Consider the following 14777-nt stretch of genomic DNA (forward strand, 5'->3'; position numbering starts at 1 on the left):
AAATTTCTTGAATCTGTCAGAAAAGTCGACTTTTATATGCAATTCAAGTCAAATTCATGAATGAATTAGCCGAGATCAAAGACTTATTTCGCTTAGAAAAGTTGGTCACCACGCAAACAGATAGAAAAAATCTAAATATAATTCTGTTTACGCAATAAGCATGTTGTTTGGATAAACCTTGGCCAAAACCATGTGTCTTAATGAAAATTGGCCAGAATATTGCTTTCCATGAAACCACTAGGCCAAACATGTTTACACTGTTATGACGTGTTTCTCAGGTGAGCGACCTAGTGCCAACTTGGCCCTCTTGTTTTAGGTAACTGTCAGGTTTACATTATTTTAGTTAACATTGTAACATGTACATGAATTTTACCTTGTTTTCATCTCTAGCATTAGTTTTTCAACACCATCTGAGAATGATTTTACTGGTGTATGGTATATGATATAGCTTGATTAACTAACATTACTCATTCTATTTTCCTCTTTTCAGGATACAGGTGTGGCAAGAAGTCTGAAAGCAAAGTAACAAGAAGTTGTTTGATGATGGAAGTATCTGTGATCATTTAGTATTTTCAGTGGTTCAGAGGAACAGGTTACGCTCAGTTAAAACTGAATGTGATACTTATCTATTTGTGAATGAACGCGGACTTAATGAGGATAAAAAGTTAATAAGAAGACACACCTGATGCAGCTGCAATTATATGACAGTATCAGTGTAATATTTAACCATGTATCATCGTTTAACATTATAAATGCAATTAATGCATTAAAAGTTAATACAATGTTAAGACTGCTTTGTACATTTTATGCGAGGACATATGTTGTATATGTTCACTAGAGAGGTTTTCCAATTTGACGAAATAATATTGTGTGTGAAGTATATATTGACAAATCTGCCATGCCTTCACTGTACATAAAGTAGATTTCTTAAAGCACCAAATGATAGAGTAAAGAGGTAAATATATGCAGCATTAAAATTTTATTAAAGCACAAAATCGTCATCTCGGCGCAAAAACTGTATGCATGTATGTGCTTCTTTACTTCAATGAGCCCACAATTTGCGCTTTTAATTCCAAAAACTAATACCTCCTCATCGGTAACACATCCCTGCCCAAGTGCCTGCAGCGAACATGTTCCGATTATCATTTATTCCTAGCAATTATAATGCTAGCATGGTAGATTCCAAAGGGTTGCATGCTGGGATATCAGAGTATTAAGTGTAACGATAGATTACATGTTTTTTCACAGGTGGGGTAAGGGGCCCATGTGTGATTTGGGGAAAAATAGCTCGGTATTTGAGGAAAGGGGAATAAAATTTCTGATGTTATTTTTTGGAAGCTGCATGATTTAAGACAATTTTTCTGCTGATAAGGGCCCTATAAACCGCCCCTATTGTGAAAGGGAAAATCCTGAACAAAACATATATATTCATTGTTTTATCGCACAAGTGTCTACATTGTATAAGTAATTTTGATAGCCTATAACTGTCGAATAATAATTATCTATATATCAGCTACATAAAATAACTACACCTAGGTTCAGCTCGGTACCAAGTCTGAAAGGCATTGCAGGGATTCGGTGGATCAATTGAAGGGTCATCTGAAAAAAACAAAACAAAAAAAGACCCAACAAAACTTAATTTTCTTTTGAATAAAATGCAACAAAGTATAATAAACTCTCTTTTGTGTGTGGATTTCATCTCTACAAGTTGTCTGGTGTTATTACTTTCAGTCTCTAAAATGATTTTATACCTGCTGAAGAATATTGTTAAGTACAATTGCGCCATAAAAACGGGGTAGTCCTTGTGGAGCATCAAACTCGTACAGCCGTGTTAGTCATTCTGGAACAGCTAACCAATGCTTAGTCATTCCAGAACATGTAACTCGAACAGATGGTCATTTCAGAACGTTTACCTCAGGCGTGCTAGTTATTCTGGAAAGTCTAACCTAACCAGGTGTTAGTCATTCCAGAACGTCTATCTCGGACCGGCGGGTTAGTCATTCAGGAACGTCTAACACAAGCAGGTGTTAATTATTCCAGAACGTCTATCTGGGTCCGGCGGGTTAGTCATTCAGGAACGTCTAACTTAGTCATTCCTGAACATTTAAAACAAAAAAGAAGGATTAGTCATTCAGACCGCCAGAGTTATCTAAATTACCAGATGCGGAGAAGCCTTAAGTTTAGGACGACTAGGTATATCCTTAGAACAATATTGATTCATGAAATTGAACTGTAAACACCAAGTTTCCAGTCAGCCCTCGACACTATAGGCAATAGGAAAGCAGTTTACCACGGAATCATTGTTAGTTATTACGGGTTATAGGGGGGGGGGGGGGGGGGGGGGGGGGGGGGGGGGGCATTTCTGTTCTATATATGAAAAGAATTATATAAGACATATCACTTACAGTCTGTTAAAAGAACAAAACACCTGAAGTCTAGATTTAATAATAAGTCCAGACTTCAATAATACACTGTTTTAATAGATTTGGAAACGAGACTTAAATGTGTTACGTTTGCAAGTGCATTTAATTAAGGAGGCAGGTAACCTTAATATTTTTGTATGCGCATGTCCAGCCAGAAAGTCACGTGACGATTTACGACGACGTTTGCGACAAACTAAATGTGTTTGTATATCCATTCTTTTGAAACAAAATCATGAACCTGTCTCCGATCTGACGCATAATGGTTTAATAATGCAGAAATGTTGAATAAATTACCACAGAAACGCTTCAAAACATTGTTGTATTTAAATGACGTGATGGACCTCATGACGGTACGTGTCAGCTTCCGCGCAGAATTAAAAGCTTTTATTTTAAAAGTAGGTAATTTTGTGCATTTTCTATATTTGAACTATTTTTAAACAGCAATTATTTGCTGAATTATTTATTTGTCTTTCCCGCAGAATAATTATCAATGATTGTGCCATCTTTTATGAAGTTATATTGAAATGTTACGCGGAATGAATGAAAATGGAAGATGGTAACTGATGTAAGTGGGAATATAGCTGGGTGAAAGTTTACTTATTATGGTCATTTTCAAAAAGAAACTTGGCAGTTTGATTTATAATTCCTTTTTTTTCAATTTCCTTTGATAATTTATTACTTATGTACTAAAACTAAGCCCTAGAATTGTTCAAAGTTTTGTAGAAAATTGTGGTTTCTTGTATTAAATTGATGTTACCATGGAAGCAAAGCCTGTGACCTACATATTTAAATGCAAATTCGAAAGCAATGACACTAGTCTATTTCTATTTAAGGAACAAAGCTTCGGCTTTTTATTTGCATATCAACAATATCCATGAGAATAATAACAGCTTGCAAAGCGATATTTCCATAACAATGTCAGATAAGGGGTACTGCTGTAAGTATTTTAAGCTGTGACATATTACTTACGTCAGAAATAAGATGTTTCTAAAATGTAGCTAAACGAGAATCTCTCTGCTGAAACGTTTTCATCACAAACAGGCTGATAATGACGATGTCCTCATATACTCCTTCGAGAAAAGAAATACACTGCCGACATACTGACTTAAGGTGGCACAGAGGGAACGACTTAAAATGTCGTGGTAACGAGATATTAAGTTGTGGGAACGACACAAAAAAGAAAGATGCAATAAATAATGTATAACTTGAAAAAAAGTAGCACAATAAAAAGTAGTGTAATAAAAAAAGAACACTGCAAGGAAAAAGTAGTGCATGGGAACGACATAAAAAAGAGAAATGCAATTAAAAAAAAAGAGTAGATTTAGCGCATGTCACCTCTTTGCCACCGTACGGACCCACACCTTGGATTGGCAAACAAGCCTATTTTTAAATAATAACAAGGCAGTCTGAAAGACAGCTAAATACCCCGCCACTGGTATGCATAGTGAAAGGGTAAGCCTTATACCATGAGCTGTGACCTTGATCTTGAACTGAAATGGCTGACCCATGAATTCTGCTAATCGTCTAGATGAGGTGAACATTTGACCCAAGTTTCATGAAAATCCCAAAAGGGGTTTAGGAGATACAGATCTCAAACCTTTGACCTTGAGTCGTGACCTTGACCTTGAGTTGACAAAGCTGATTCATGAGTTCTTGATGAGGTGATCATTTTACCCAAGTTTAATGTAAATCTTTCAAGGGTTTAGGAGATACAGAGTGGACACAAAATGGAAGGCTCAAACCTTTGACCTGACCTTGAGCCGGTGTAATGAAGTATTTTGACCCCCATAGAATAACGACCCACCGGTCATTATTCTATAGAAAATGTGACTCCTTTCCTGTAAAATATTGACTCCCCTTATTAAAAACTGACTCCTTTTGAAAACTCTATAGAATAACAACCCCCCGGTCATTATTCTATAGAAAAACTGACCCCTCCAAGTAAAATACTGACTCCCTAAAGATGACTCCCTTCGTGTCTCATAGAATAACGACCCCGGTTATTATTCTATAGAAAAAGTTACTCTTTCTGTGTAAAACACCGGCTCCTAAAAAGACTTCCTACGATAATATCTATTAAAAAGTGATCCCCACCAAATCTAACGGACAATTTTACTAGATCTACAACTCTAATACCCTCCATTGCCAATAGTTAACATTTTGATTGTACTACTACTACTGGTGCCGCTACTTCTATTGCTATTACTACATGTACTTCTTCTTCTACTACTACTACTACTACTACTACTTCTACTACTACTACTACAACTGCTACTACTGATACTACTATAGCTGCTTCCACTGATACTTCTTGTACATCTACCTCTTCTTCTCCTGCTGCTGCTGTTGCTGTCACTTATTCCTCTGCTGCTGCTGCTGCTGCTGCTACTGCAACTGCCACTACCACTGCCACTACAACTACTACTACTACTACTACTTTCTATTGTTGCCGCTATCGTACTTTACTGCCACTGCTAAGTATTGCAACTTCTATTAATTCTTAGTTCTATGCTAGCAGTTTCTTGTGCAGTTTTCTTCTGAAGAATTACTTCATACCGAAGTTTGCAGGGATTATTGACACTGGTGTGTTTTGTGAACGTATATTGAATTGCTATTTTCCTGAAAAAAATGTATACACCAAGATACAGCGTCTAGAAATAGAATCCCTTTTCCCGTTGCGGAATGCTCTGATTTCTGTGTCAAGTGATGGTATCTGGGGCTAATGGGCAAATGGAAGGACGGACGGACGGACAAGGGCAAATCTATCTATTTTATGCCCCTCTCCCCCGAGTGGGGGCATAATATGCAGCAATTAGGCCTTAGATACAAATGTACATGAGTTATTACTAAATTTGACCAAATGACCGGGGGTCGATTTTTTATGGGAGTCAATATTCTTCGTGAGGTTCAGTTAACTTCACGTGAGGGAGTCATAGTACTATGATCTGGAGGTCATAATACTATGACCGGGGGGGTCACTTTTTCTATAGAATAATGACCGGGGAGTCATTATTCTATGGGGGTCGAAATACTTCATTACACCGGCATGGCTGACTCATCAATTCTGCTTATTGTCTTGATGAAGTGATCATTTGACACAAGTTTTATAAAATTCCTTCAAATCCTTCACGGAAAGACGGAAGATGGCAGGACGAAAAGAAGGATGGAGACCATTCCTATTACCCCCTACCACTTGTGGCGGGGAATTAAAAAGGGCGTGTCCACTTTGCAACAGCAAATTAACATTATAGTATTCACGATTCTTTAAGTGAAATTTCTAACGATCGGAGGCTTAAGACAGGTTTTGGGGGTCAGAGACCCTTCCCCTTGACATTTATGACATACAGGCATGTAATAGTGGCCTCTGGTGCATTTTGAGGTTTTTGAGGGATTACTGCCTTCTTGATGGTGGGTGTTTGGTCCGGGAAATCTTCCCCTGAAAATTTTGAAGATACAGGTATGAAATGTTGGCCTTTTTGTGCGTTTCTGTGTCTTAAAATTATTCTTTTGCCAAAACGTAGGGAGCATCTTTGATGAGTATAGGTCACTTCTAGCCACAGGCGGGAGGGGGTTGGTGGCAAGAGTCCCTCGACCCGGGCCCGAATTCCGAACCTGACCGTCAAATTAAGACAACTAATTAAAAATTGTGAAACAATTTATATTATTTTTATATAAAAGTACTATACGCACAGGGGTAGGCGTGAGTTATGTCAGTGTCTATACATGTATCTACTTTGTAAATAATTTATAGAGGTATATAATATATTCTGATTTTAACCATTGATCTGAAAGGGTCGATGGTTAGAAAGTTTGAGCGCACAGCGCTTGCTCCTGCCCTTATTATGTTACTAAAAGTCATAACGGAAAAAAATTTGATGTCAACACATCCGAAAGGGGAGCGCTGGTCTAGTGGTTAAGGCGCTCAACATGGAGAGCGTAGGTTCAAGCCCCCTTGAGGTGACGACCACATCATCTCATATATGACACTAGTAGACTTGCTTTTTCAGGAAGCGGACTCGAGAGAGGATCAAATAAAATTGAAGCTTTTATCACAATCGAGCTATAATAAATTAGTTTTAACTAACACCTTAGAATATTATGAAAAACAATTCATTACATGCTTCCTTCAGTTGTTTATAAATACGATAAAAGATTTTAAACAATAAACCCGTTTAGTGCCCCATTTTCTGTACGTGCATATGACTATGGAATTCTGATTCATGGTCAATCAAGAATTAAGAGCAGTCACTTTGCCATAACCAGATAGTAACACAACAGGTTAAAAACATTCATCACTATTTTCTGATTATCTTTAGAAATAAAGTTAAGTTTTTATGTTCTGCAACAGATAGGCATTCCGACCCCCCCCCCCCCGCTCCCCCCCCCCCCCCCCCAACCTCCCCAATTTCAAAGAAACCCGTGGGAAACCGAACGTTTGACCTCAGTGATTTGCATATTTATGACGTCATTATAATGTGGAGAAATTCGTAAAGTGGTGGCTGCTGTTTGAAAACCTGACAGAATTATAGGGGTGAGGAAAACGTTTCTCTTGCAAATTAGAAGTGTCTACACTGATTCAAATAATATTCAATATAAAAAAGGACAATTTATGTTTATTCATTTATATACAAAATTTTCCGAAATCCTCGCATGGAGTTGCATATTACATTCTCAATTCTCATTCTTATATTGACATTTTTTGACAGGAGTGGCCGTTGACGTCAAAACGGCAGCATGTTAGTACATGCGATCAACTGTTTAGACAGAATAGAAACTATGACTAATTTTACCGTTTGACTGCATACATGATAGCCATACAGCGCCCATTGGGCGCACACATTTTCATAAAGCATAACTTCAATCCTTTTACCATTACCCGACACTTCCGATGACGTAACATGGTCGATTTAAAAAACAGTAGCCGATCTCCGGTCGCAAAACAACATACAGCTTTCAATTTTGCTATGCTATGGAGGACAAAAAATAACCCTAACACAATCGCAACTTGGAAAAAAAGAAGTCCAATTTTACGTTTACGTTTTCCTCAAAACGTCCGAAAACAGCAGACGGGGGAGAACAAAGACCAAAGGAAGATGACTTTTCCGAGAACACTAAATCACCCAATGGTATATTACTAACCAAAACGTCAAAATCTGGTGACAAACATTCACTCTGTTGTAAATGGTTGTCAGACTTTCCATGGTAACGTTTCGATAACGAAAAGAATATTATAACTTGTATTTACAATAAACGTTTAAAGAACAGCAAAAGTAATAGAGCTACACGTAACAAAAATTATGGATAAAACAGTTCTTTTTTCGTGAGCCCATTTCTTATATCAAATGTCCCCAAGTTATTGACTCAATGGGGTCCTTTGATCCCATTTAAAAATCCTGGAATTAATATTGCCCTGTATGTCAATGTATTTTTAGAGCAGTTTGGCTAAAACCAGGCTTTTACCGCTGCTAACAAGATTTCTCTAAAATTCGGCAAAACTTTTTCACACTCGCATCACATTTGTGATGTGCCCACATGTTTCTATATATATACTTTATGCAATATCAATGGTATAACAACTAGAAGCATAAAATTTACCTTTAAACACTCCTGTACTTTGAGGACCTTTTAATGTTTCCTTTGTGAGAAAGTTTTCAGCGTGTGTACAGGTCCCTCTTAGAAAGCCTGGTCATCTTTACACAGATTCTCTGTCTCTGTCTGCAAATAAATCAATGTCCCTAGATGTGATATATTCTTACGCATAAAAACTCAGAACACAGATTACTGTAAAATCATTTAATATCGCGGAATCAAATTTCGTGGTTTTGGTCAAAACGGCGATTTTATGGGGATATGAATTTGTGGAATTCAACTTTTGAACATAAAATTAATGGGAATTTTACTTTTTCGTCTGGATTATATTTCGTGCATTGCCTCAACAATAAAATCCACGCAAATTAGCCCCTATGAATATTAATGATATCACAGTATTCTACGAAAAAAAAAAAAAAAAAAACACGCTTGGTAACTTATTACATGTGTTCCTTAATTACACAATAATATACACTATATGTTTAGTTACAAATGTGACCAGAAGTGACATCCATATCAAATGTGATTTAGACCAAAGCATTCTCCAATTATTTGACAAATTAAATTCTACTGTTCAGGATAAATGTGACGTTGACATTTGACCTACTGATCTCAAAATGGCTAGGAGTCTTTTGTTTGTGACCAATCTCCGTATCAACTTTTAATACCCTAGACAGAATGATTCTTGAACTATAAACCAGAAACTGGTTGGCTTACGGAAAAACAGACTGACCGAACATCGTCAGCAATTCTTCTCGAGGCGCATGAAAATTTGATCATACTTGCTGAACTTACTCACGTGTTATATGGCCTACACTATTGTCCAAGTTGATGCGAACTGGAAATAAAGTATATACTTCCGAAAACCGAACGAGCTCCGGACCAGCCTGAAAGTTCGGTATTTGGAAGTTTCCGGAATTCAGAAGTTTGAACGTTTGTAGGCAATATTTAGTATATTTAGTGGTACACAATAGTTATGTTTTCTTACACGTATGATGAAGGCGATTATTATCTATTATAATTTTTCAAGTTTGTATAAAGTAATTACATTAAGGATAATAAATACATAAATAACAAATATAAAAAAAAAAACATATCTTTAATATTAGCATTTATGCAAACATTTTCCAATTACATTTTACCATCTTTGCAGTCCAGAGTTCGTCAATTATTTAATAAATGTTGATAATGCATAGGTTAATCGATGTAACTAAATCAGTTAAAACGCCAAGATATTTAATTCATCACGTTTTCATAAATTCAATACAAATTAAAGTAATTGCCGATTACTTCCTTACTTTTGCATCAAATGTTCATTGTGATTATAAAGTGTGTCAAAATAAATACGCGCCGCTAATAGATAGACAAAAGAATATGTTGAAAACATGCTACTAGCGTTTTCGGATTAACAGGTGACACTTCTAATCCGGCAAATATTTTGCTGTTCGGTTTTCGGAAGTCGATTTTAGTGTTAAAATATAAACGGTCCTTAAAGATAGTCCGGTTTTCAGAATTCGGAAGTTCTGGTTTTCAGAAGTTAAAAGTATATAGAAATAAGAACAGAAAAAACGGGACCTTGAGTTTCGTGCGGTTTTCAAAGGTTTCCGGTTTTTCAGAAGGTCCGGTTTTCGGAAGTTCCACTGTACATTATACCAAATTGTGCATCTTCTACTGTGAACGTAGCGTTTTGAAACTGAAGAAATATTTTGCTCAAAACATGACAATAAATATTATGAAACCAAAGGTTTTTTAGTCAAGTAGGTGTTTTTTTTTCATTTGCGAAAAGTCAAGAATCACATAAATATACTCAAACGTAGAAGAAAGTGTGCACTTTTTAAATTTGAATGTTCTTAGTTCTAAAAGAGGTATCCGTTTGTAACATACTTTGCTCGCATCATGTGCTATTGATTTTCCTTCAGTCTTCAGATAAAAACTAGGTGGAGTCAAGAAAACTAGCGATAATTCACTTTTGCACAATTTGCACGTGCTGCCCATAGGAAATGTACAAGTCTAGAAAAACGTAATTTGTCAGTTTTCTTATACCTTTGGTGAAAGGAAAAACATGTTAAATTTTAAATCTGTGCTGTAATAAAATGCCACGACTTAGTGAACCTCAGCGAATTGAAGTATTAACAATGCTTCAACGGGACGACAACGTTATTTACGTCAGCAGAACGTTTGTTTGCCAAAGTTATGTCATAATTCTTTTGCACCAGCAATTTCAGCAAACTGGTCGAGTTGCTGTACGCCATAGATCCAGCAGACCTCGGATGACGACCGCTACTCAAGAATGGAATCAAATCCCCCGTGACGTCAATCTAGTGTTACGTTAGGCCTAAGCGTTGTTGTATCAATGCTTGAATCAAAAGTAGACGGGTCACACACGATATTTAAGCAAAATAATGTTTGAGGAATAGGCAGCTTTTTTATCATCTGACAAGAAAGAGATTTACAGCTGCTGGCTTTGAGTATCCAAGAATCCCCATAAATGTCAAAATTTTGAAAATAATCGAAACACATCAAACTGGCAATAAACTGCACTAAATTTTGGTACCAAACATGACATACGTTTAGACAAAATAATCTACTTCGGACAACATAATTTACTTTAGTTGACGAAAACCTGAGTGCACATTTTCTTTTGCGTTTGAGTATATTTTAGCCATAGGTTCAGCCTCTTTCAAAGAACTTATGATCTTTTTTGGTGGTGATCGAACGCTGTGCTCCTACTGAATATTCCAGATTAGAGAGACACTTAAGGTGTCCAATACCCATATTGTTAAAAGTATTTTTATTTATTTCATATATATCTTCTTAATGAACAATACTTTGAAATACTGCATCCAGTTTGATAAAAGAATACTTCTTCATAATTGAATTTACTGCATTAAGACATTTTCAGTTTGCCTTTGTATGATCTTCTTCTAATTATACATCTTATTCTAATAATTACAGGTTATCATTGACAAGAAGACATCGAGGTTGACTATAAACCCGTTACAGGAAGGAAGCATGGTCCTGATAGACAGCCTCATATTCACAGATCAGTAGCCTCAAGTAGGAACAGTGGTGGTTCATTTTGAGGAGGAGGAGGTCACTGTTTAGTGGTTCTGGGTCAGCAAATCATCAAAATGGATCCCAGCCACCAGGAAAGTAACAGGGGAGAGGAATAGACGTGAACCATTCCTTCTGACAAGTTAATTACAAAAGATTAACCCACACATCAGGGTGTGAGATTTAAAAAAAATCAAACATTTCCTATATTCACTTTTATGTAGCTTTATTTAATATTTTGATAAAAAAATTATAAATCCCAAACAGTCATTGCCATTGACAGAAGTAATATTCATAGGTTATAAGATTTGTATCAAGAAATGCACGAGTTCTGCAGCGGAAATATTGCGGATTGAGGGCATATTTTTCGATGCAAATTTAATAATATTTTTATTACATACACGTACTACGCATATAACTAGAGATACTTTTAAGAAATACACAACAACTGCCTGATCATCTAAAAAGTAAGTCAGTCTTTATATACTGTTTACTCACGAAAAATTTAACTTGGCCAAAGTCTTATGATCAAACACATTATATTCAAGTTTGGTGAAGATTGAATGAGAACTGTTCTACTTAGAACGTGGACTATAGTAAAAAGGCCGATTTTCGGTAATTCAAGGTTCATAATTCCGAAATTCCTGGGCCGATTTGGCTAGTTATCGAACTTGGCCAAGGACTTACGGTCAAACCTATTTTGTTCAAGTTTGGTGAAGATTAGATGAGCAACGTTGGGCTTAGAGTGCGGACACTATATGTGACGACAGACAAACACGCACGCACGCACACACGCACGCACGCAAGCACGCACGCACGCTCGCACGCAGAGTAGTAAATCAATATATCTTCCACACCACTGTGCGGTGGGAGACATAATTATTTCATAACTTATAGTAATTTGTTCTTATGCTTAAGTAAAATTGTGACTACTGCCATCAAAGAACTTTCAAATGCAATGACACGCATGATAATAACGTCGTGCACCCGATATGGAATTTGACGTCAATTTGGAAAAATATTTTGACGATTACAAATGAGTATGTAATAAACGCGCATGCGCAGTTGTGGTTTGCTGCCCATGTAATGAGCTTCTCGTTCAACATTTATTTACATTGCAACAGTTTAAAAAAGTGCGTTAGAAAACCTGCGAAACTCAAATGTAATTCTGAAAAGTAGAATCTGATCAACAATTAAGTTTCATGAACCGGTAAATATTTGACCCAGTGACAGCATTTTGCCATTCGGTAAAATTTATTTCAATAATGGCAAATAATTATCAATGTGTGGGTTAGCCACTTTAAAAATGAAAATGATAGTTTTTAATTGAGACCTTTACCCAACAAAATAGTTAAATTTAATATGAAAAGATCGGTTGTTTTAATGTGATTCGTAGACTTTCTTCATTTGCTTGTTTAATAGTTTAGGACAGAAAAACTTTCTTGACTTGGGTGAAATATCGTCCGTGGTGAAATTCTATATATATCCAGGGGTGTGAAAATCCCAATATTAACATAAAAATCAACTTGCTTGCAGTCAAAATTCAAATTTACTCGTCCAGATTTTCAACATTTAAACCTGCACTAAACTGCAAATAATTCACTATTTCAGGCAACTGTTTTTATGATCTACAGGGAGTGTATTACTGCAACTGTGACAAAACTTTTGCCTGTATAAATGGCTGAAATCGCATCCACAAGGCTGGGAAACCTTCAACAGATACAGTAAACTGAAATGCAATGCCGAAACATATCTTTGCGAAGCGAGCTGAAACTTTTGAAATTATCTGATTTGATTTGAAGCGTACTCGCAGTCTCTCCGTGCTTTTGATTTTTGTTATTACCTTACTATCAGCGACCATCGCTCTATTAACAAATTTGTTCAAAAGTTTGTGAGAATTGTTGACGTTTGCGGTTTCTAATTGTAGAATTACTGTGTGCAAAATCACGCGAGACCGAGGACAAGAGCTAATCAGAACGCGTAAAAAGATGATACATTTAGACGCAAGGGTACGGTTTTTCCAAAACTGCAGCTATCGAGAGGCCCTAATTGGGTAAAACATGAGTTTGTTAGATAAAATGATTTTATCACCTCCATTAACTAGCAACAGCGTTACTAAATTATTCTTGCTTTTTGCTCAAGTTATACCTGAAAATATATGCTTGTCCGCGAAATAACGGAATGAAAAAATACACTTGACTGCCGGCAAAACGTAATGATTAAAGCACAATTTGACTTACATATACAAACTTTAACTTGTGTTCAAATGAGAATCCTTCAAATTTTCCATGCACAGAGAACAATAGAAAGATTCTGCAGCACTTCATTTCTGTCAAAGGGTATAACAGAGGCCACTATTTCATTCTTTTCAAAAGATGCAACTGAGGCAACCATTTCATTCCTATTAAAAGAAGCAAATGAGACAGGCCTACATTTCATTTCTTAGACTATCAAAAGATGCAACTGAGGACACCATTTCATTCCTATTAAAAGATGCAAATGAGACAGGCCTACATTTTATTTCTATCAAGAGATACAACTGAGGCCACCATTTCATTCCTATCAAAAGATGCAAATGAGAACACAATTTCAATGAGAAGGCCTACATTTCATTCCTATCAAAAGATGCAAATGAGGCCACCATTTCATGAGACAGGCCTACATTTCATTTCTATCAAGAGATACAACTGAGGCCACCATTTCATTCCTATCAAAAGATGCAAATGAGAACACCATTTCAATGAGAAGGCCTACATTTCATTCCTATCAAAAGATGCAAATGAGGCCACCATTTCATTTCTATCAAAAGATGCAACTGAGGCCATCATTTCATTCCTATTAAAAGATGCAAACGGGACAGGCCTACATTTCATTTCTATCAAAAGATTAAACTCAGTCCACCATTTCATTTCTATCAAAAGATGCAACTGAGACCACAATTTCATTCCTATTAAAAGACGCAAATGAGACAGGCCTATATTTCATTTCTATCAAAAGATGAAACTGAGGCCACTATTTCATTTCTATCAAAAGATGTAACTGAGGCCACCATTGCATTTCTATGGAAAGATGCAAATGAGAAAGGCCTATGTTTCATTTCTATCAAAAGATGAAACTGAGGCCACCATTTCATTTCTTTCAAAAGATTAAACTGAGGCCACCATTTCATTTCTATCAAAAGATGTAACTGAGGCCACCATTGCATTCCTATTAAAAGATGCAAACGAGACAGGCCTACATTTCATTTCTATCAAAAGATTAAACTGAGTCCACCATTTCATTTCTATCAAAAGATGCAACTGAGGCCACCATTTCATTCCTATTAAAAGACGCAAATTAGACAGGCCTATATTTCATTCCTATCAAAAGATGCAACTGAGGCAACCATTGCATTTCTACCAAAAGATGCAACTGGGACCACCGTTTTATTTCTATCAAAAGATGCAACTGCTGCCACCATTTCATTTCTATCAAAAGATTGATGCAACTGAGGCCTCCATTTCATTTCTATCAAAAGATGCAACTGAGGCAACCATTGCATTTCTATCAAAAGATTTAAAATAGGCCACCATTTTATCCACTTTCAAATGTTTAACTAGGGCCACCATTTCTTTCCTATCAAAAAATGTAACTGGTTTTATTTTGACAGTGGTTTCCTTTTTATTCTTGGGCTATTTCCACAGTTGTCTCATTCAGTTATACGAAAATATC

The sequence above is a fragment of the Mercenaria mercenaria genome, chromosome 10 (assembly GCF_021730395.1).
Source record: "Mercenaria mercenaria strain notata chromosome 10, MADL_Memer_1, whole genome shotgun sequence".
Lineage (NCBI taxonomy): Eukaryota > Metazoa > Mollusca > Bivalvia > Venerida > Veneridae > Mercenaria > Mercenaria mercenaria.